This window comes from Dama dama, chromosome 32 (genome assembly GCF_033118175.1).
Source record: "Dama dama isolate Ldn47 chromosome 32, ASM3311817v1, whole genome shotgun sequence".
Taxonomy (NCBI): Eukaryota; Metazoa; Chordata; class Mammalia; order Artiodactyla; family Cervidae; genus Dama; species Dama dama.
In genome coordinates this window covers 16,390,216-16,413,232 of record NC_083712.1, presented here as the reverse complement: position 1 = coordinate 16,413,232, position 23,017 = coordinate 16,390,216, and positions in this window count along the sequence as shown.

The following is a 23,017-nucleotide window of genomic DNA, read 5'->3' as shown; positions in this document are numbered from 1 at the left end:
TGGAGAACACTCTTGAAAGTCCCTTGGACTGCAAGAAGATCCAACCAGTCCATCCTAAAGGAGGTCAGTCCTGGGTGTTCTTTGGAAGGACTGAATTTGAAGCTGAAACTCCAATACTTTGGCTACCTGATGCGAAGAGCTGACTCATTGGAAAAGACCCTGATGTTGGGAAAGATTGAGGGCAGGGGGAGAAGGGGACAGCAGAGGATGAGATGGTTGGATGGCATCACCGACTCAATGGACATGGGTTTGGATGGACTCCGGGAATTGGTGCTGGACAGGGAGGCCTGACGTGCTGCGGTTCATGGGGTCACAAAGAGTGTGACACAACTGAGCAACTGAACTGAATACACACACACACACACACACACACACACTGGAATGTTATGCAGCCTTAAAACTGAAGGAATTTCTGCCATTTTTGACAACATAGATGACTCTGGAGAACATTATACCAAGTGACATACATTAGAACAAGGAAAAAGTAAATACTGCATGTTCTCACATATATGTGGAATACAAAAATGTTGATTTCATAGAATCAGAGAATAGAATAATCATTGGCATGGTCTCTGAGAGTAGGTGGGAGAAATGAAGAAATGTTGGAGTATATTAAGTTTCAGTTATGTAAAGTTTCAATTTCAGTTATGTGGGATGAATGATTTCTGAAGGTCTAAGGTACAGAATGTTGACTGTAGTGAATAATGTGCATATGTGCTCAGTCATGTCCGACTCTTTGCGACCCCATGAACTGTAACTCATCAGGCTTCTTTGTCCATTTACTTCTGCAGGGCAGAATACTGGAGTGGGTTGCCATTCCTTCTTCAATAGTGAATAATACTGTGTTATAAACTTGAAATTTGCTAGGAGTATCCATCTTAAATTTTCTCACCACACGTATAAAAAATACTATGTGAAGTGGTTGAAAGTAAATGTCACTCAGTCTTGTCCAACTCTTTGTGACCCCACAGAATATACAGTCCATGGAATTCACCAGGGCAGAATACTGGAGTGGGTAGCCATTCCCTTCTCTAGGGGATCTTCCCCACCCAGCGACTGAACCCAGGTCTCCCACATTGCAGGCAGATTCTTTACTAGCTGAGCCACAAGGGAAACCCAAGAATACTGGAGTAGTTAGTCCATCCCTCTCCAGCAGATCTTGCCAACCCAGAAATCAAACTGGGAGTCTCCTGCATTGCAGTTGGATTTAGTAGTTAAATTGATTGTGGTAGTCATTTCACAACATGTACATTTATCAAAAGATCTTTTATGCTATAAATAAAAATAATTTTTATTTGTAAATTATAGCTCAATAAATCTTGAAAAAAAAGAACAAAATGGATCTTTTATACTCTAAAAATTTCTGTCCTCGTTTTCTGGACAAGCTTGCATCATATAAAACATTTTCATCAGGCCAATACCATGTATCAAGTATAGTATTTCCAGCAGAGATTTAAATATAGGGCAGTGGAATCTCATATAGTTTAAAGTGGAAACAGAAGGCAGTGGTGCCAACTACCTACCAATATTTTTCTTTCACCCATAGTTTCTGAATAATAGATTTTATAGACAAGGTATTCTTTCCTGGAGGATAGATTTGACTATGTGTGCTGTGGAAGTCAGTCTGTTATGTCAGAGAGACAAATTCCTTTTCATTCCCCAAGAAGACATAAGGAAGCAGTGTTTAATCTCAATTTGGAAAGGTTGGATGCTCACATAGACCGTGGTGAAAGCTAAGACCTTTTACGGAAGCTCCCCCTACCTGACTTTTGCAAGTACATCAGTACATCACTATCATAATAAGAACAGTTCTTTACATTTCAGCTTGGTACATCATTAGAGACTTTTCTCTAATTGACTGTTTCTTCCCCCTTAAACCCAGTCTTAGACTTGAGAATTAAAATTACTTTTTGTTTAAGCATTTTATCTTACTTACAGAGACAGGTATAATAAATCAAACATTCTTCTCACTAAGTTATGATAATCAGTATAAAATTACCTGGGTTTCATAAAGTGTTTTATGCTGAAACTCATTCCCTATCTGAACTGTAAACATGCCAAATTCTTTTTTGTTTTGCTTATGGAACTTAAAATGTTATATGTGTAAAATCATTTTCATAGGATACTTATACTTTCTTTAACTCTTCCAGTTTGCCTATTGAATCCATTGTGAACAAAATATCTTAAAAAAATACCTTAAGAAATCTGCATTGACATATTCAGCCTGGACACTAGAGAAAGGGAAAAGAATATCATTTGATGAATGCTTACTTTGATCAGTGTCTTCCCCATTTGAATCTCAAAGCAGTGTATGAAGTAGGTGTAATTATTTCTTTTTTGCAGACGAGAAAATTGAAAGACTGTGTGAGTCATCTGAGTCATTCTTTGAGACATTGCATCTGTCGAGTGATGGAACTAAATTTCCATCCAAGTCTTTTAAGCTCCAAAGCCATGGTGTAACTTTGGAATGATAAATGAAACAATACAGTATAGTGATAAAGAATTCTAATTCTGATCTCAGAATACTTTAATTTATACTGTGGCATCACCACATAATAAGTATCCTTGGAAAGTTACTTAATAATCTTTTATATCAGTTTCTATAACATGTAGATAATAACGATGCCTATCTCAAATGGCTGTGAAGATTAAATGAGATAATACAGGTAGAATGCTTAGCCTGCCTCCATTTTATTAAGTTTGGTGGTTTAGTCGTTCAGTCGTGTCCAACTCTTGTGACCCCATGTATTGTAGCCTGCCAGGCACCTCTGTCCATGGGATTCTTCAGGCAAGAATACTGGAGTGAGTTGCCATTTCCTTCACCATTATTAAGTTTAACATACATTAAGTTTTCAAGTCCCGTGCAGATTCAATGTATGCATTTCTGCAACCAAAATTTCCTTTCTAGTGGATGACTGAAAGAGGAAATACCAACATTGTGATGACTTAGCATTTTTCTAAGGTTTGCAATATACCTGGAAATTTGAAATCAGATTTTAGATTTCAGGACTACCAGATGGTGCAGTGGTAAAGAATCCACCTGCCAATGCGGGAGATGCAAGAGATGTGGGTTCAATCTCTGGGGTCAGGAAAACCCTCTGGATTAGGAAATGGCAACCCACTCCAGTAATCTTGCTTGGAAAATTCCATGGACAGAGGAGCCTGGCAGGCTGCAGCCCACAGGAATGAAAAGACTTAGAGATAACCGAGCACACACGCACACACACACACAGGCTTGAGATTTCAGGCTATTTCAAGTGAATTCAGTTCAGTCAGTTTAGTTGCTGTCATGTTTGACCCTTTGTGACCCCATGGACTGCAGCACACCAGGCTTCCCTGTCCATCACCAACTCCTGGAGCTCGCTCAAATTTGTCCATCTAGTTTGTGATGCCATCCAACCATCTCATCTTCTGTCATCCCCTTCTCCTCTTGCCTTCAGTATTTCCCAGCATCAGGGTCTTTTCCAATGAGTCAGTTCTTTGCATCAGGTAGCCAAAGTATTGGAGTTTCAGCTTCAGCATCAGTCTTTCCAATGAATATTCAGGACTGATTTCCTTTAGGATGGACTGGTTGGGTCGCCTTGCAGTCCAAGGGACTCTCAAGAGTTTTCTCCAACACCACAGTTCAAAAGCATCAATTCTTCAGCACTTAGCTTTCTTTATGGTCCAACTCATACATCCAAACATGACTACTGGATAAACCATAGCTGTGACTAGATGGACTTTTGTTGGTAAAGTACTGTCTTTACTTATTAATATGCTGTCTAGGTTGATCATAGTTTTTCTTCCAAGGAGCAAGTGTCTTTTAGTTTCATGGATGGAGTCACTGTCTGCAGTGATTTTACAGCCCAAGAAAATTCAGTCTGTCACTGTTTCTATAATTTTCCTATCTATTTTCCATGAAGTGTTGGGACCAGATGCCATGATCTTCATTTTCTTGAATATTGAGTTTTAAGCCAGCTTTTTCACTCTTCTCTTTCACTTTCATCAAGAGGCTCTTTAGTTCCACTTCACTTTCTGCCATAAGGGTGGTGTCATCTGCATATCTGAGGTTACTGATATTTCTCCCTGCAATCTTGATTCCAGCTTGTGCTTCATCCAGCCCAATTTCATCAAGAGAATTATGTTTTCTCAAAAATATAATTAAGGAATTTTTAATTTGAAAAAGTTATACTAATCATCTCTATTCAAATCCAACTTCCAAATGTTTTCCCTTCACTTCATCAAGAGATGTCAAAATTTCCTAGTTTTTATCCTAGAAACCTGAGAACCAGTCTTGACTTTTCTTCATTTTGTATTTTCTAGAACCATCAGTTTATTTCACTGACTCTGCCTTCAAAGTACATCTTAGAGCTCTTCCCTTTTCCCTAGCTTATTAATGTTCAAGGGGCTAATGTAGAAAACTTTTTTAACAATTCTTCTTAGTAAATACTCACCTGCCTCTCTGCATTTCTGCCACATTAGCAATTGAAAATACAAATCTGATCATATGACAACACTCTAAACACTATTCAATATATTATCATTGTTATTGTCATTCAGTTGCTAAGTCGGTTACATCTCAGTGACCCCATGGACTGTAGCATGCCAACTTCCCTGTCCACTGTCTCCCAGAGTTTGCTCCAATTCATGTCATTGTGTCAGTAATGCTATCCAACCATCACATCCTCTGTCATCCCCTTCTCCTGCCCTCAATCTTTCCCAGCATCAGGGTCTCTTCCAATGAGTTAGCTCTTTGTAAAAGGTAGCCAAAGTACTGGACCTTCAGTTTCAGCATCAGTCCTTCCAATGAATATTCGGTTTTGATTTCCTTTAGGACTGACTGATAGCAATACCATTATGTTGATCATAAATCCCAAATTTTTTTATCAAGGTATATTATTAGATACAACCTTGTGTGCTTTCTAAGATCCCATCAGTCATGCTTCCCTCTCCTTCTCTCTCTGTTCCTCTCTCTCCTATTGCTCATTTTCAGCAATTTTAACATCATCCCTTCACTTCTCTGTTTGAGGAAACTGAACTTTGGGGATTTCAGAGCATGATGACAAAACCTATAAGTGGAGGGATGTGAGTGAGATCTTTGGCTAATGGAAAATAAGAAATGGAAGAGATTTACACAGATTAATCCCCCACCCCAGCCCTTTTTTCTTTTCGCAGAACTATCACAAGTTAGTTTCCTTTTAAAAATCCTCTGGAGAAAGTTTCAATTTTCCTGAGTCCAGATGTGTTATCTTCTCAACTCTTTATGACAAATGGGCCAATAATGTAAATTATTGCATATCATACCTTGCACTTTCTTTTTCTGTTCACTTCTGTTTATCCTTCAGCCTCCCACTGACAGTGCAACTCACAAATAAACTATCAGCATTTTAATATTCCCTTCAGATTCTATGCTTATGGACGTGGGCTCAGGAATATATTCCATAAATGCCTGAAAGATAGATTTCCACCCTGACACTGCCACATTGTCCCCTGATCTGGACCTTGAAAGTAAGGTTCAGACACTCTATTTCTCATCTGTGTTTTCTTTCTCATCTCAAAGTTTTTCCTTGTCTTAGCTCACAGCAAAAGTTAATCCTTCTCCTCCTTGATTCTTGTTGTTCTTCCTTTTTCAGAAAAGGCACACTATATAAATCAGATCTGGTACAGTAGTCATCTTTCTAACAGCATTCTGTTATTTATTTATGTATCTCTTCATATTTGAAATTATAAGTTTATTTGCTTTGAAATTATTCTTAAGTTTCACCAAACTCTAAGATCCATCAGAGTAGGAACTCTTTCCTTTTATTTCTATACAGAGTCTGACCCTGAACTATGGTATTCATTAAGCTTAACTTTTGAAATTAAGTGGATAAATTCCTGTAACTACTGGCTTGATCTCTAATCTAACATGTACACAAAGATAAAATATATCATTCCACGTACTGACACAAATTGCAAATAATAATGAGCAGGGGATTTATAAATCGACTACTTTCAAAGTATTTTAGAAGATGCTGATGCCATAATGAGTACTGACTTCTTGAGATGTATCATGAATAAATATATTGAATGTTTTGAGTCATATGCTCAATGGCACATGGTTAATAAAAGTATTTTGGGGTAAAAATTAAAAAAAAACTTTTGTCAAATATTTATTATTATGACAATGTAATTTTATGGATATTCATAAACAGACTTGCCCTTATGTCTAATTAAAACCACCTATTATTAATTACTTAAAGTCATCAAACTTTTAGATAAATATACAAGCAAGATTTAATGTGATTCTTTCTCTCTTAACTCACCCCATTTCCTCAATTATACTTTTCCTGTGTCTTACCATTTATATAACTGATAAATTAAATTTGATCGATAAGGAGATGCAGTAATACATCCAGCAACTTATCTATAGGGTGACAGGTAAATTTGGAAAACTTTGAGTTTAAGAGATAAAGAAGTATTCCTGAAGACTTATTAATGTAAAAATGCATTATCTACAAGGTAGATAAGTGAGTCTGGCCTCAGATTTAACTGCAAAATGAAATTTGAGCAGATAATGAATTATTCTCTACTGAATACTGGGGACAATACTATAGTCAGTTGAACTAAGGTGGATGAGCCTAGAACCAGAAGGAGAAAAACAAATATCATATAGTAATGCATATATATGAAATCTAGAAAATGATACTGATGAACTTATTTGCAGGGCAAGAATCAAGACACAGATGTAGAGAACAGACTTGTGGTCACGACGGGGGAAGGAGAGAGTGGGATTATTTGAGCAGCATTGAAATATGTGCATCACCATGAGTAAATTAGATAGCTAGGAGGAAGCTGCTATATAACACAGGGAACTCAGCCTGGTGCTCTGTGATGACCTAGAGGGGTGAGCTGGGGCGAGGGGGAGAGTGAAGGAGGCTCAGAAGGGAGGGGACATATGTGCACTTATAGCTGATTCATATTGTTGTACGGCAGAAACTAACACCATTGTAAAGCAGTTATCCTCCGATTAAAGATACAGAAAAAAAACCCATCAGTTGTCATTCAGTTAGGACATTTACAACATGTATGCCCTGAAAACACAACACTAAGACAATATTCCAGAGGGGTGGGGAGAGTGGGTGCATGCATATATAAACATATATGTGTGTGTCTATATCATCTATGTTCTTCAAAAAATGAGAACTGAATAATGGGAAGTCATGGAATTAAATAGCTTATGTTTAGCACAAATTTACTTAACAGTATTTCCCTGTTACATTTTTCATGACTATCCTGATAAGTGACAAACATTCAAGTTAACTGAAACAAAACAAAACAAAAAATGGCAAGGGGACTGACAGATGTAACTGAGATTTTTAGAAAAGTCTTGAGGTATAAATGAAATTCATATATATCTGAATTTCAAATAAGTTTCAGGGATATTCCTTTCCTACTCTAAGCATACAATTTATGTTCGTTTCAAGTATATATGAAATAGCAAAGTTGATCATGTTTTGGACCATAAAAAACCTTCAGTAAATCCCACTACTGGGCCTATACCCTGAGGAAATCATAATTGAAAAAGATACATGTACCCTAATGCTCACTGTAGCACCGTTTACAATAGCTAGGACATGGAGTCAACCTCAATGTTCATTGACAGATGAATGGATAAAGAAGTAATGGTACATGTATACAATAGACTATTATTCAGCCGTAAAAAGAAATGCATTTGAGTCAGTTCTAATGAGGTGGATGAAGCTTGAGCCTATTATCAGAGTGAAGTGATTCAGAAAGAGAAAGACAAATACTGTATATTAATGCATATGTATGGAATCTGGAAAGGTGGCACTGATGAGCCTATCTATAGAGCAGCTGTGGAGATGCCAACATAGAGAACAGACATGTCGACACAGCAGGCAAAGGAGAGGGTGGGAAGAACTGAGAGCATAACTTGAAACACACGCATTACCATGTGTGAAATTAGATAGGTGCTGGAAATTTGCTGTTTGACGCAGGGAGCTCAGACTGGATGCTCTGTGACAACCTAGAGGGGTGGAATGGAGTGGGAGGTGGGAAGGAGGTTCAAGAGAGAGCGGATATACATATACCTATGGGTGATTCATGATGATATATGACAGAAAGCAATATAATTTTGTGAAACAGTTATCCTCCAAGTAAAAATAAATAATTTAAAATTTTTTCACAGGTGAAATCACTAAGAATTTATTACCTCTACACAGTGGAATTAAACCAAAAATCAGTAGCAAAAGTTAAAATGTGATGTCACCTTGGAGGTGGGTTAAATAAGTCTTACTCAAGATGTTCAAGAAAACATTACTGACTGGATAAATTGTGGATAGAATATGCAGTACAATGAAGCAAGATGTTTTGCTAATGGAAGCTTGGGATATGAAGACAAAACACACTTTAAACAAAGATTTTAGGTCAATAATCCTCAGAACATTTAACAGGCAAATATACATTGTTAATTTTCAAGTTTTAATAATATGCAAATTTAATTATTTGGCCACCGAGATCTTCTTTCTAGGAATAATTGTTATCGTTCTACATATTGATGTCCAGTGAAACACAATCTGGACAATTTTGTTCCAAAACTACTGTTACCAAATATTTTCTTTGTGTTTTTGCAATCTTGTCATAGGATATGCACATGATTGGAAGAGACAGAATAATTGGGAGGGGACTTCTTTGGTGTCCCTAACCCCATGACTCTTCCATGTTTAAGATAGACAAAGTGGAAATATATTTTGTAAATCCTCATGATAAATTTATTGACCATATTATCATGTATTAAAATATATAGTCTCAATATTTACAATATGCATGAAATCAAATAAATGAAAAATGAATATGGAATAAACATTTTAAAACATATTTTATCATTGTAAATAAAAGTATAATGTGGAATAATTGCTACAATTCAAACACAGTTGCGAACTACATACTGATTTCATTGCAACAAAATAACCCTATGATCTCATTCTGAAAATAACCATGTGGAACTGACAAGTCAGCTGACTTTTAACATATTTTGAAATTTCCTGGAAGCTTAGTTAATCAGAGGCATGATTTCCAAATTGCTTCTATAAGCTGACTGGTCAAACTTCATAAGGTTGAAAAGACATCTTGGCAACAGTTTACTTTTAGGTAAATGAAACTGTATTATTTACATCTTTGTACAGAATACGAAATGTTAAAATGAATTAAATGTTACCCAATTACTCAAATGTTCTAATTATTTAAATAACATTTTTGGTTGGTTTAGCTCTCAAAGTATGCCACAGTGCCTTTTAGTGGGAAAGTTCTGTGAGGATATTTTTTCCTCCACTGTTCAGCTCAAATGTCACCTCCTTTATCATTCTAATCTTGGAGGCACGGATATTCTTCCTACTCATATGTAGACTACAAAATAGCTTTCAAAATAAATCCCCTTTCTGTTTACATTAACCCTAAACACATCTTAGAGGTAAAGAGGTGTGTGTGTGTTGGGGGGGTGGTATATAATGTGCCTTTTTGTGTATTCCTGGTAAAGATGTGCCCATTAGTTCTCATTCTACGAGTCTGATTTAACCAGAATATGCATCCATATTAAATGTTTCTTCCTTGTAATTCTATAACCAAAACCTCTTACTCCTGATGAACTGCATTTTAATATACTGTTGTGTTTTTTCTAATAATTTCTTTATCGTATTTAAATTATTTTATGAGAGTTGACTATAGTACTTTATAAGTAAAGTATTTTAGAAAGTAAAATGAGACAATTGCATTTTTGTATTATACAAAGTTTACTTTGCAATTCTTTGACATTCAGACAATTCAGCTCATGATTATGATTATTAGTCTGTCAATAGGATTTAAAGTTTACACAAATGAACAAAAATTTCAAGATGTAATTTTTTCCTTTAAAAATGTTATTTATTTCTGTATTATGCATTTGTTATCTATTTTATGTAGGTTTAACTGCTTTTATATAGTGTTGTTTTATGTAGTCCTCATATATTTTCTTTGGGTTTTAAGACAATTTACTAGGCCTAATCCATAAAGTGAAGAACAAAGCTACCTAAATCATATAAAGTACAATAGCTTCTTTTTCTGATTAAAATAGCACACAAGCACACACAGAGGAACATCATGAAAAATTATTTCATGATTTTAGCATTATTTTTGCACAGTTTGAGATGTTCAGTGTTTGTTGTAAAATTACTCTTTTCATTTTGAAATGTGAAAATAAGTAATAATAATGACAAGACAATGGCATCATTATTGTACGTGTTCATTAGGATTGCAATCCTACACTTAGGTTAAGACATTGGAAGATACTAAAATTGAAACATATTAGATTAGAGGAATTGTGGAACTGATTCTTTGTCCAGAGGTTTAATTAGTTCTTATATATAAATGTGAACATATTGTTAAAAGATTGTTATGTGCTGAGCCAATTTTGAAGCAAAATGTTTTTAAAGAGAATAATTCAATATGATCAGCATGTCATTCATATCATTAAGGAACTGTTCACTTCCTTTGAGTGAGCAAGTTATTTCTCTATGAACATTTATTAAATATCACTTGTAAAGAGCTTGGGTAGATGAAAAATTGTTCAATATGCTCATTCAAACATATTGGACAGCAATTAATTCAATAGTTTGCAGCATTTTTGATACAAGTCCAAATATTACTATTTTAGGTTACAAATATTGATAACAGGCATGCAGAAAAATTTTAATGTGTGTTTAAAACATACTTCACCAGATCTATCAGAACAAGAAATATATTTAGAGAAAATTTTAATCAGTTATTTCTCACACACATATCATTTTACCAGTGATTTGTAGCTATATAATTCAACTCTTTATGCAAGAATGAACTGCAGATCTCCATGCTATTTATTCCAGTTGCTATCAATACATTGAATTTTAATTATTTAAATACTGTCTTGAAGAACTGTCAGCATGGTAACTTTCAAAGGGAATAAACATAGTTGAGGATAATTTTTTTAGATGTGGAATATAGTCCCATATGAGAGGTTTTTAAGGTATTGATTATTACTCATGACAAGCATTAATAAGTGAAAGTGAAGTCGCTCAGTCGTGTCCAACTCTTTGCAACCCCAGGACTGTAGCACACCAGGCTCCTCTATCCATGCCCATGGGATTTTCCAGACAAGAATACTGGTGTGGGTTGCCATTTCCTTCTCCAGGAGATCTTCCCAACCCAGGGATTGAACCCGAGTCTCCTGCATTGCAGGCAGACGGTTTTCCATCTGAGCCACCAGGGAAGTCCATGACAAGCATTATGAATATGTAATCCACATTTGGAAATAGGAATAGATCTTTAGATATAACTCTGAAAATGTATGTATTGTCAAAATTTTATTTTTTTTCAGAAATTAGTGACAAACACTTAACTTTTTCCTGTTTATGTATTTCTCATTGTAGCAATGAACTCTCAATTAATGCTGATGCAATGATGTCCTAAATGAGACTCCATAATAAATAGTTTTCAAGTTCTTTACTGCTTTGCCTCATTCTCCCTTATTTTTTAAATCATTATGTCATCTATACATGGGAAGGAAGATGAATAGTAATGATTTTCTTGCTACATCTTCTAATTTTAATTAAAATGGCCCTGAAAATTTCTGAGAAGCATAATTTGGTATTCAGTCTGCTCAGCATTCTGGAAGTATTATTTGGTATACAACATAGTCTCTTTGTATTTTATGTAGAAACTCTACTAAATTTGTCTCTTCTTTCATAGGCATTCTAAACTACCAGAGAGATTTTTTTTCCAACTTAAGAAAACCAAAGTGATAGAGATTCCCTAATTTCCTAATGGAAAATTATGGCGATTGAAGAAATCACATGATCCCAAATTTCATCTTTTAACCTTAAGTTCTCAATTATAGTGTTTTTTCCTCTTTGTATTGATGAAAATATCTAGGCTCTATGTTCCGCTAATCAGCACTTAGGCGAAGAAAAACCCAGTTTATTGAAAAGTGTTGTGTGACTAGAACCTCGAATGTGATGCTTCTTGGAAAGGTAGTATCAAGTAATACTGACCCAGTTGGCTGGTAAAGAAGCAACAAAGTCATTTTATATTCAGACAGTTTATTACTTACGTGGACGGTGAAAGCAAGAACAGCACAGTGTCAACTCCCAAAGTCTGCTGTCCCCCAGGGCGATACTGAAACGGAAGAGCCTGTAAGACTGGGATGTTGGGCCGCCTGTGCTGAGAGCTGACCTCATGCTGCATCTCAGGGGTTTGCAAACCTGCAGGTATCATGTACTTAAGGGGGAAAGGCGAAAGTCTCCAAGCTCAGCAGAACCCAGAGGCAATAAGAAACTTGTTTCCTGCCCAGCCTCCATGGTAGAGAGGGAGGTGAATGAGAAGCAGCCTAGTAGCACCTCCTTATAAAACCTTCATGTTCTTGCAGTCCAGCAGGATCACAGGGCATTAAGTCCCAGCTTAGATCAACTGTTGTTAAGCTTCCTATGTGGCCTGTTGTAAATATGGACAAGGTCATCAGGGCACTCTGGCAGAGCTGTTGCTCTCCAGTAAAACTATTATTAATGCTTTAGACCATATTATTAAGTTATCTCCCAGTTGTATGTGTGGGGGCACACACAAACACACAGTGAGAACAACATTCAATATCATATTGTGAGATAAATGTTGAAAGTAAATAGTAATTATCAATAATTAGGTTCTGTGGCTTCAACTCTTTCTGGAAAATGAAAGGAAATAAAAGGTTGTTTAAATGTCCAATTAATATTGAAAACTAATAGTGCAAAATATCTACCTGTGTTTATTTTTGTTTGCGCTTTTTTAAAAATAGTTGGGCTCACTACAAACTTTGAAAGACCACAGAGAACTAGATTGAGACTTCTCAAAGCTTTTTACTCATACATTATACATGATCTAGTCCTAAGAGGCTCAAACATTTTTAACCTAGTATGAAAAAGGACAAAACTGTGTATCAACTTACTCCAGATTGGAATATGAGGTTAACATAAAACCAGAGTCCACTTGACCAAATATCCTGGTTCAGAGAACATAAAGATTTCTTTAATTCAATGAAAATTTACCCCAGGATTCAGGCACTACCAAATGTCATAAGTGATTGATTTCTATGTTTTCTTATCAGTTAATTTTTAGTTTGTTGTTTTTTATTCACTAAGTCATGTCTGACCCTTTGAGACCCCACAGACAGTGGCCTGCCAGGGTCCTCTGTCCATGGGATTTCCCAGGAATTAGTTCTGGAATGGGTTGCCATTTCCTTCTCCAGGGGATCATCCATACCCAGGGATCAAACCTGTGTCTCCTGCATTTTGGCAGGTGGATTCTTTACCACTGAGCCACCAGGGAATACTTATTAGTAGATTAATATATATAATGTTTTTGAGAGATAGTCTCCATCTTTTGACACCTTTTCGTTGCCTTTCTTATTTACTTTAATGTTCTAGCATTTGAACTTTCTAATAAGGGCATGCTTTGCAACTTTTTGCTATTGTACCATTTTTATATTATTTTTAATATATTTTGTGTTATGCTTATATGTTTACTTTGCCAAAGAAATATTATTTCCTCTCTGAAAAATGTATTAAAACCTCTAGCTGTTAGAAAGTTTCGCACCTGTGTGTGTATATGTGTGTTTTCCCCATTTCTCCTCAGATCAGTCTCTTGTCCCTATTTTTCCCTGTATCTAATTTTTTGCCATTTGGCAGGCTATGATGATCTGTTCTACTTCTCGTTTATGGCTGACTTCAATATAGTAAGCTGGTGGCTTTGAATCTTAGACATTAAATAGAAATTTTTGTTTCTATCGTGTTGCAACTTATTGATAAGCATGTCATTCATTTTGCTGTAAACTGGAGTTGCAACTGATAATAAACAGAACAATTTTCTAGTCAACAATAAAGTATGGAACAGTAAGGGTGTTGTTGATATTGAAGTGGTTTAATGATTGGTTGACGTAAAATTGACCACTAAAAGAAAATTTTTCCTTGTGAAAGGCATTTGATTACAGTACCAATATTTTTATTTGCTATCTGCTCACTTTCTCCTAATGGGAGCAAGGAAAAGCAATTCCCAATGAAAGCACATCAGACAAAGAACAGGGTGAATATATTCTTTATCAGTTGTATCAATGACTGCCTATGTTTAAATGTGCTTGCTGTTTTGGCAATTTAAATCTTAGTAAGCCGAAATACTAAAAGGCATTGAAACTTTTTGATATTTGGGAGGAATAAAGAAAAAAAAATTTTCTTATAGTCAAGTATCATCTGTGAAACACTGCCCATAATGATAATAATGATATTGAGTTTATTTCTGTGACTGTTTCCTCTAAAAACTTCATAATAATTATATGAGTCTTAAATAATTTATTTCATAATAAATGATACCAATGTTCTGTGTTATACTTTTATAACATCCTTAAAATCTTTTGTATCTTTATTTTTTTTTTTATTTTTTTTTTTTATTTTTTTTTTATTATTATTATTATTATTTTTTCCAGTGGGTTTTGTCATACATTGATATGAATCAGCCGTGGATTTACATGTATTCCCAATCCCGATCCCCCCTCCCACCTCCCTCTCCACCCGATTCCTCTGGGTCTTCCCAGTGCACCAGGCCGGAGCACTTGTCTCGTGCATCCCACCTGGGCTGGTGATCTGTTTCACCATAGATAGTATACATGCTGTTCTTTTGAAATATCCCACCCTCACATTCTCCCACAAAGTTCAAAAGTCTGTTCTGTATTTCTGTGTCTCTTTTTCTGTTCTGCATATAGGGTTATCGTTACCACCTTTCTAAATTCCATATACATGTGTCAGTATGCTGTAATGTTCTTTATCTTTCTGGCTTACTTCACTCTGTATAAGGGGCTCCAGCTTCATCCATCTCATTAGGACTGGTTCAAATGAATTCTTTTTAATGGCTGAGTAATATTCCATGGTGTATATGTACCACAGCTTCCTTATCCATTCATCTGCTGATGGGCATCTAGGTTGCTTCCATGTCCTGGCTATTATAAACAGTGCTGCGATGAACATTGGGGTGCACGTGTCTCTCTTTTGTATCTTTAAAATATTATCCAATTAGTGAAATATAAACCACAAATGTTTAGTATGAAACATTATTCACTTTCCTTTTCATTCTGTTATCTCGTAACTATGCTTTCAAAGAATAAGTTTGAAATAAAACTCCAAAGTTATTTAAGGACATGGCAACCCTGCCTTTTTTTTTTCACATCAAAAGTGGGAGAATGGAGATCAATGACTAAAAAGACTGATTTTCATAAACAACTACTTTTTTATGATAGTTATGAATATGTTCCTATTCTTATGTTTCATTAATATTTTTTTCTTTTTTAAGAAGTATTTTTTAAACTACATGTAAGAGATTCTTTACTCATAATGAGTTATGCAATATAATTGTATTTTGAATTAATAAATTATTCTTACATTAGTCAGTATTGTCTTGTGGTCAGAACAATATCTTTAATATTTGTAGAGTTCACTTCAGTTCAGTTCAATCACTCAGTTGTGTCTGACTCTTTATGACCCCATGGACTGCAGTACTCCGGGCTTCCCTGTCCATCACCAACTCCCAGAGTTCACCTAAACTCATGTCCATTGAGTCAGTGATGCCATCCAACCAACTCATCCTCTGTCGTCCCCTTCTCCTTTCACCTTCAATCGTTCCCAGCATCAGGGTCTTTTCCAATAAGTCAGTTCTTCCCATCATGTGACCAAAGTATTGAGTTTCAGCTGCAACATCAGTCCTTCCAATGAATATCCAGGACGGATTTCCTTTAGGATGGACTGGTTGGATCTCCTTGCAGTCCAAGGGACTCTCAAGAATCTTTTCCAACACCACCGTTCAAAAGCATCAATTCATCGGTGCTCAGCTTTCTTTATAGTCCAACTCTCATGTCCATACCTGACTACTGGAAAAACCATAGCCTTGACTAGATGGACCTTTGTTGGCAAAGTAATGTCTGCTTTTTAATATGCTGTCTAGATTGGTCATAACTTTCCTTCCAAGGAGTAAGCGTCTTTTAATTTCATGGCTACAATCACCATCTACAGTGATTTTCAAGCCCCCCCAAAATAAAGTCTGTCACTGTTTCTATTGTTTCCCCATATATTTGCCATGAAGTGATAGGCCCAGATGCCATGATCTTAGTTTTCTGAATGTTGAGCTTTAAGCCAACTTTTTCACTTTCCTCCTTCACTTTCATCAAGACTTTGTATAGTGACTGTACTTAAATGCAGAATGTTTATACTGTGTGGAAAGCAGAAGGTATAATTACCAGATAACAGCACATCTGGGTGCTTAAAGGCACATGGCTGCATCTGGCACAGATAATCTCTTTAGGGGTGATATTAGGTCATGATAACTATTATACTTCCATAGCCTGTTGTTATTTAAGCTTGTTTATAATCCCTAAAGTCTACTACTGAAAAATCTGTGCTATCACAAGTTATAATATCACTGATTTAAAGACATTTTTTTTTTCTTGTTTAATTATATCAAAAGCTATCTAAAGTTGTTTGGAGAAGAGTGTAAATAAGTTCATCACCTCAGAAGGCTGCATAACAGCTTCTTAGAAAATCCTAGCTATTAATATTTACCCAAGATATTGGGGCTGATTTCAGATCTAGGGTGTGAAATGTACACCAATGAGAGAAACAGAGTTATGAGCCCCTGATGATGAACACACATCACCTGTAAAAGCAGGCTTGTCAGAAAAAGAAATGCAAACCTGATTAGTCTCTGGATCTAATGACCAATTAACAGGAAATTACAAGAAAAGAGGAATGTGCTACCTCCACCATGGAGATGCAATTAGCAATGATTGTGGGAAACTCTAGGTTTCATTAGCAAATGAATCTCAAGAAGAAGAAAAAAGATGGAAAGAGAACCGAGGATTAAAAAAATATAAAGACACATTAAAATAAACAGAAAACAGGCAAAGTGAAAGGCTCCTAGGGGTGGAGATGGGAAGGAATAGTTAGGGAGGCAGCGCATGGAGTTCTGGGGTGGGGGGCAAAATTTTGCCTTCAGACAGGTGTGGTGGTTATATAGAAGTTTGCCTAATTATGGTTCATTAATCTGTACATTTGTTTTATGTGGTTTTTTGAATTCATGTTGTATTTTGCCATTAAAAAAATGGTTTAAAAATTTTTAAAAATAAAGTTGTTTTGGGAGAGTTTGTTACTAATAAATAAACTTGAGAAAGGAATGATTGAATCTCCGACTCTATAGTGGATTTTTCTATTTCTTCTTTTAGTTCTTGTAGTTTTCATTTATGGTGTATTTATGTTATGTGCTGGTATCTTATACATTTGGTACTGGTATAGCTTTCTATTGAATTGTCTCAATTGTTGTTTGAAATGTTCATTATTTTTATAATTAATTTTGTCTAAAATTTACTTTAGCAGTGGTATAGCTTATACCATCCTTATTTGGTTAGTATTTGTTTATGAACCCTTAATCAGTATTTTTATATTAAGATTTTCAATCTTATTGCATTTGTTATGACTTTTTGAAGCATTACTTATTTTTCCTCATGTGACAGCCTTAGAAATTAAGTATTTAATTTATTTGTTTACAATTAAAAATAATCAATATTTTTGATGTATATCTAGCACCTCACATTTTGTTTGGTAATCAATCCACCTGTTTTATTTTCACTTAGTTTTAATATTAAATACATATTGAGATTATTGTATAGCTTTCAGTTAATATCTTAACAAGCACTTTGGTGTTGCATTGATTATTTCTTCATTAATTTTATAATTATAGTACACATTAATTCAATTAATAGTGAAAACTAGACCATGGGTATGGTGAAACCTTTTTAAATATAACCCCTAAGCCGTGATCCATGAAAAAAGAATTGATTAGATTCAAGTCAATGTATGGCAAAACCAATACAATATTGTAAAGTAAAATTAATTAATTAATTAATTTAAAAATGACTATGTAAAAGACAATGTCAAGATTATAAAGTGAGCCATACACTGGAAGAAAATATCTACAAAAGACACGTGTAATAGCAGACTGTGATCTAAAAGCACATAGAACTCTTAAACTAACAATTAGAAAATTAAAAATCCAATTAAGAAATGAGTCAAATATCTTTAAAGACACCTAATCAAAGAAGATATATGAATGGAAAATAAGCTTTGAAAAGATGCTCCACATCATATGTCATCAGGGAAATGTAAATTAAAATAACTGTGAGATATCACTACATAACTATTAAAATGAAAAATCCAGAACACTGACCACACCAAATATTGGCACAGGTGTAGAGAACAGAAACTCTCATTCATTGCTGGCAGGAATGCAAAACGATACAGCCACCTTGAAAGACAGTTTTTTTAGGTTCTTATGAAATTAAATATACTCTTACAATAGGATCTAACAATCATGATTTTTCATATTTACCAAAACACACAAAAATTTGTACACAGATGCCTCTTAGAGTTTTATTAATAATTACCAAAACTTGAAAACATCACAGTGTTCGCCAGTAAAAATGACAAAAATACTGGTTTATCCAGAGAGTAGTTTATTAGTTAGTGCCAAGAAAAAATTAGCTTTCAAGCCATGAAAATACATGAGGGACACTTAAATGTATAACACTAAGTTAAATCAGTCAGAAAAGTGTGCATATTATATACTTCTAAGCATAGAACATTGTGGGAAAAAAGTCATGGAGAAAATAATATCTGTGATTGCCAGGTGTCAGGAGAGAGGGAGGGATGAATAGGTGGAATATAGAGGATTTTTAGAGCACTGAAATTAATCTGTATGATACTCTACTGATGGGTACGTGTCATTATATACTAGTCTAAAATCTTAGGATGTGTAACACCAGAAGTGAACCCTCATGTAAACTATGAGCCTTGAGTGAAAAAATGTTATATCAATTTTCTTTTACATTTTTATTGAAATATAATTGAAGTGTTGTATTAGTTTCAAGTAAAGAGAAAAGCAACTCAGATTCTTTTCTATTATAGGTTACTACAAGATATGGAGTATAGTTCCCTGTACTATATAGAACATGCTAGTTAATTACCCATTATATATATAGTATTGTTTATATGTTAATCCAAAAGTCTTAACTTCCCCTTCACCTTCCTTACCCACTAATTTCCTAGATAACCATAAGTTTTTTTCTTTGTATAGGAGTCTTTCTCTAATTAAGTTCATTTGTATCATTTTTTAGATTCCACATATAAGTGATATCATATGATATTTATCTTTCTCCCTCTGACCTACTTCATTTACTATGATAATCTGTAGGCCCATTCACATTGCACACATGACATTGTTTCATTCTTGTTTATGGCTGTGTAATATTGCATTGTATATACGTACCACATTTCTTTATCCATTCATCTGTGGATGGACATTTAGGCTGCTTCTATATTTTGGCTATTGTAATAAGTTCTGCTATGAATATTGGGACAGATGCTTCTTTTCAATTAGAGTTTTTTGTGTTTTTCTTTTTTTTTCTGGATACATGCCCAGAAGTGGGGATGTTTGATCATATGGTAGCTTTGTTTTTGTTTTTTAAGGAGCCTCTATACTATTCTCCATAGTGGCTGCACCAATTTGCACTCCCACAACAGTATAGGAGGTTCCCTTTCCTCCACACCCTCTCCAGCATTTGTTATTTGAAGAATTTTGAATGACAGATATTCTGAATGGTGTGAGGTTATACTTCATTGTAGTTTTGATTTGCATTTCTCTAGTAACTAGAGATATTAAATATCTTTTTATGTGCTTATTGGCCATCTGTATGTCTTCTTTGGAGAAATACCTGTTCAGGTCTTCTTCGCAGTTTTCGATTGGATTGTTTGTTGTTGTTGTTGTTTTTTTATATAAAGCTATATAAATTGTTTATATTTTAGAAATTAATCCCTTGCCAATAGCATCATTTGCAAATGTTTTCTCCCAGTCGATAGATTATCTTTTCATCTTGTTTATGGTTAAGTTTAATTAGATTCCATTTGTTTATTTTTGTTTTTATTTCCATTACTCTAGGAGACAGATTCAAATAATATCGCTGCAATTTAAGTCAAAAGAGTGCTCTGTCTATGCTTTCCTCTAGGAGTTTTAAGTACCCAGTCTTCCATGTAGGTCTTTAATCCATTTTGAGTTTATTTTTGTATGTCATGTTATTGAATATTCTAATTTCATTTTTAAATGTAGCTATCCAGTTTTCCCAATACATGAAAAAGACTGTCTTTTCTCCATTATGTATCCTTATCTCCTTAGTTGAAGATTAATCAACCATAAGTGCATGGGTTTATTTCTGGACTTTCTCTCCTGTTGATCTATCTATCTGATTTTTTTCCATTAACATATTATTTTGAGTACTGCAGCTTTGTACTATAGTCTGAAGTCAGGAGTCTGATTCCTCCAGCTCTGTACTTTCTCAAGATTGATTTGGCTATTCAGGGTCTTGTGTTTCCATACAACTTTTTTAAAATATTGTTCTAGTTCTTTAAAAAATACCATTGGTAACTTCACAGGAATTGCATTGAATCTATTGATTACCTTAGGTAGTATGGTCATTTTAACAATATTGATTCTTCTAGTATGTCAGTTTGTCAGTTTAACAAATGTATGACTCTGGAGGGGGATGTTAATAATGAAGGAGTATATGTTTGTGTGTGCATTTGTCAGCTTGTAGAGAATCTGTATACCTCTCACTCAATCTTAATGTGAACGTGAAAGTCTTTTAATAAAAAAAAAAATTTTTCCACATGATCATCCCAATAAATGCACAAAAAGCATTTAAAAAAATCAACAAACATTCTTGATAATTGCTCTTAATACACTAATTATGGAAGAAAATTACATCAATATAATAAAGACTATATATGAAAATTCCATACCTAACACCATATTCCATGATGAAAACTTAAAAACGTTTTCTTTAATATAAGGAACAGTATATTTGCTTCAGTGCAAGGCATTCCTGGTGAATGTTAATTGAACTGACTCTGCTGTGTGTGCTGTTAACCATAAATTATACTACTGAAATTCTGCTTATAAGTTTTGAGATAATCTGTTAACTGTTTTTGGAAATAGTGATGTTAACTGGCATATATTTCCTCAAATACAATTTCCTTACTGCTGTAAATATTACTTTTAAAATTAATTCTGCTGAGGAAAAACTTTTAACAGCTCCTAATAATTCGCTTTTGTTGGGAAAAATTACTTATAGTTTATAAAAGGAAATAGACAAGGAAGATTAATATTTAAAATGTCATTTTTAGCAAAGCATGTAGGCAAAGTTTCTGAGAGATTACTATTGGCAAATGTACATAAATTCTGCATGCCTAGTAGTCCAATATGAATGTCCTTGTATCTTTCATATAATATCATGATAAGAACAATTCTATTAAAAGTCCTATTCTATTCAAATTCATATCATGATATTGAGTATAATTCACCTGTGTGCTTTAAGTTTAATAACACATGTTTTATTCATTAATAATAAAGATCAATTTTATATTGAGGGGGAAGGAATAAAAATACTTATTTTTCTAACCCATAAGACTTTTTCAAAGATGATTTCATGCTCTAAAATGAATTAGATCATTCTAATGCATACTCCTATTAAATACCTTCCATAAAAAAAGGAAAAACTAATTTTCTTCTTCATCCTCCTCAAATACCACTTTAAAATCCCAGTGATTTTTCTACACAATTTGAAAAGTGTTACTGAATCTACCTTATTATCCAAAAATTTAGCAAAGATTAATACTTTTAATAGTTAATTTTACAGAATTTATTGGAGAAGGAAATGACAACCCATTCCAGTATTCTTCCCTGGAAAATCCCATGGACAGAAGAGTTTGGTGTGCTCCATGGGGCCACAAAGAGCCAGACATGACTGAACAACTTCACTTTCACTTTACAGAGTTTATCATTATTAACTTCCAAAATGAATATTTCATTGGAAATATTTTTGGAAATTCAAATACTTTATTGTTAGCATTAATTTTGAAATTACATAACCTTCCCAAAATAATATAAAGAAATGATTTATATCTCTGATGAATAGAATTTAATATTTTAAGATTACTTCAATGAGAATGTTAATATCTTTCAGTGGGTTTTCTCATTGTTCCCTTAATCATTTCACATATAATCAAGATGTTTAGAAAATGGCTAAAAAAGTATTTTGACTGACATAGATTCTTTGATATAAATTCAGTAGCAATTAAGGGTTAGGAAGAAATTGGAACTGATGTACTATGAGGACTATAGTCTTATATGAACTTTTAGAAAGAGTTGAAAATTTTAAAGATGGAAAAATATAATAATATAAAATATCCTCAAGCCAACTAAATGAACATTTTTCTATCTTCGTGTCTATCTATCTTCATGGACTTGATTTTGAGAAGTATAAATTTGGTAAATGTTTGTTTGTAGCTAAGATTATTTGCATATTAACTGTCACTCTGACTGAAAAGTTTTAGAATGTAATATGATAGTGAGGAGAACAAAATCTATAGACACACTGCCTAATTGAGAAATAGCAGCTAGTGAAATTCTCAAATATTTCATGGATGAACATAAGAAAATGGCTGTGCAACAAAAGGAGACCATTAAAAGTATGTAGGAAATAAAGAAGAAAATAATGGCCTTCAAAGTACTGTGAATAAAGGCCACTAGTGCAAAATACGTACAAGAAATATTAAAATATTTTTCTTAAAAGCAAAATCTGAATATATAAATTGAAACAGTTTCTTTCTACTTTCTTCAACTTTCTGATCCTTCTAGAGTCATTTGTAGCATGTGATTTGGTACATTAATGCTTTTATATTTATAAAAATAACACTAAAAACAGTCTTTTTAATCAATTTGTAGTATCTACTGTATCATACACAAGGTATTATGTTCAATAAAGCTTGCTATAAATTTATAGTTTTTTCCTTCTATATCCGTATGCCATTAACACCTCTGTATAACATTATTTTAGGACATATGCTTTTCT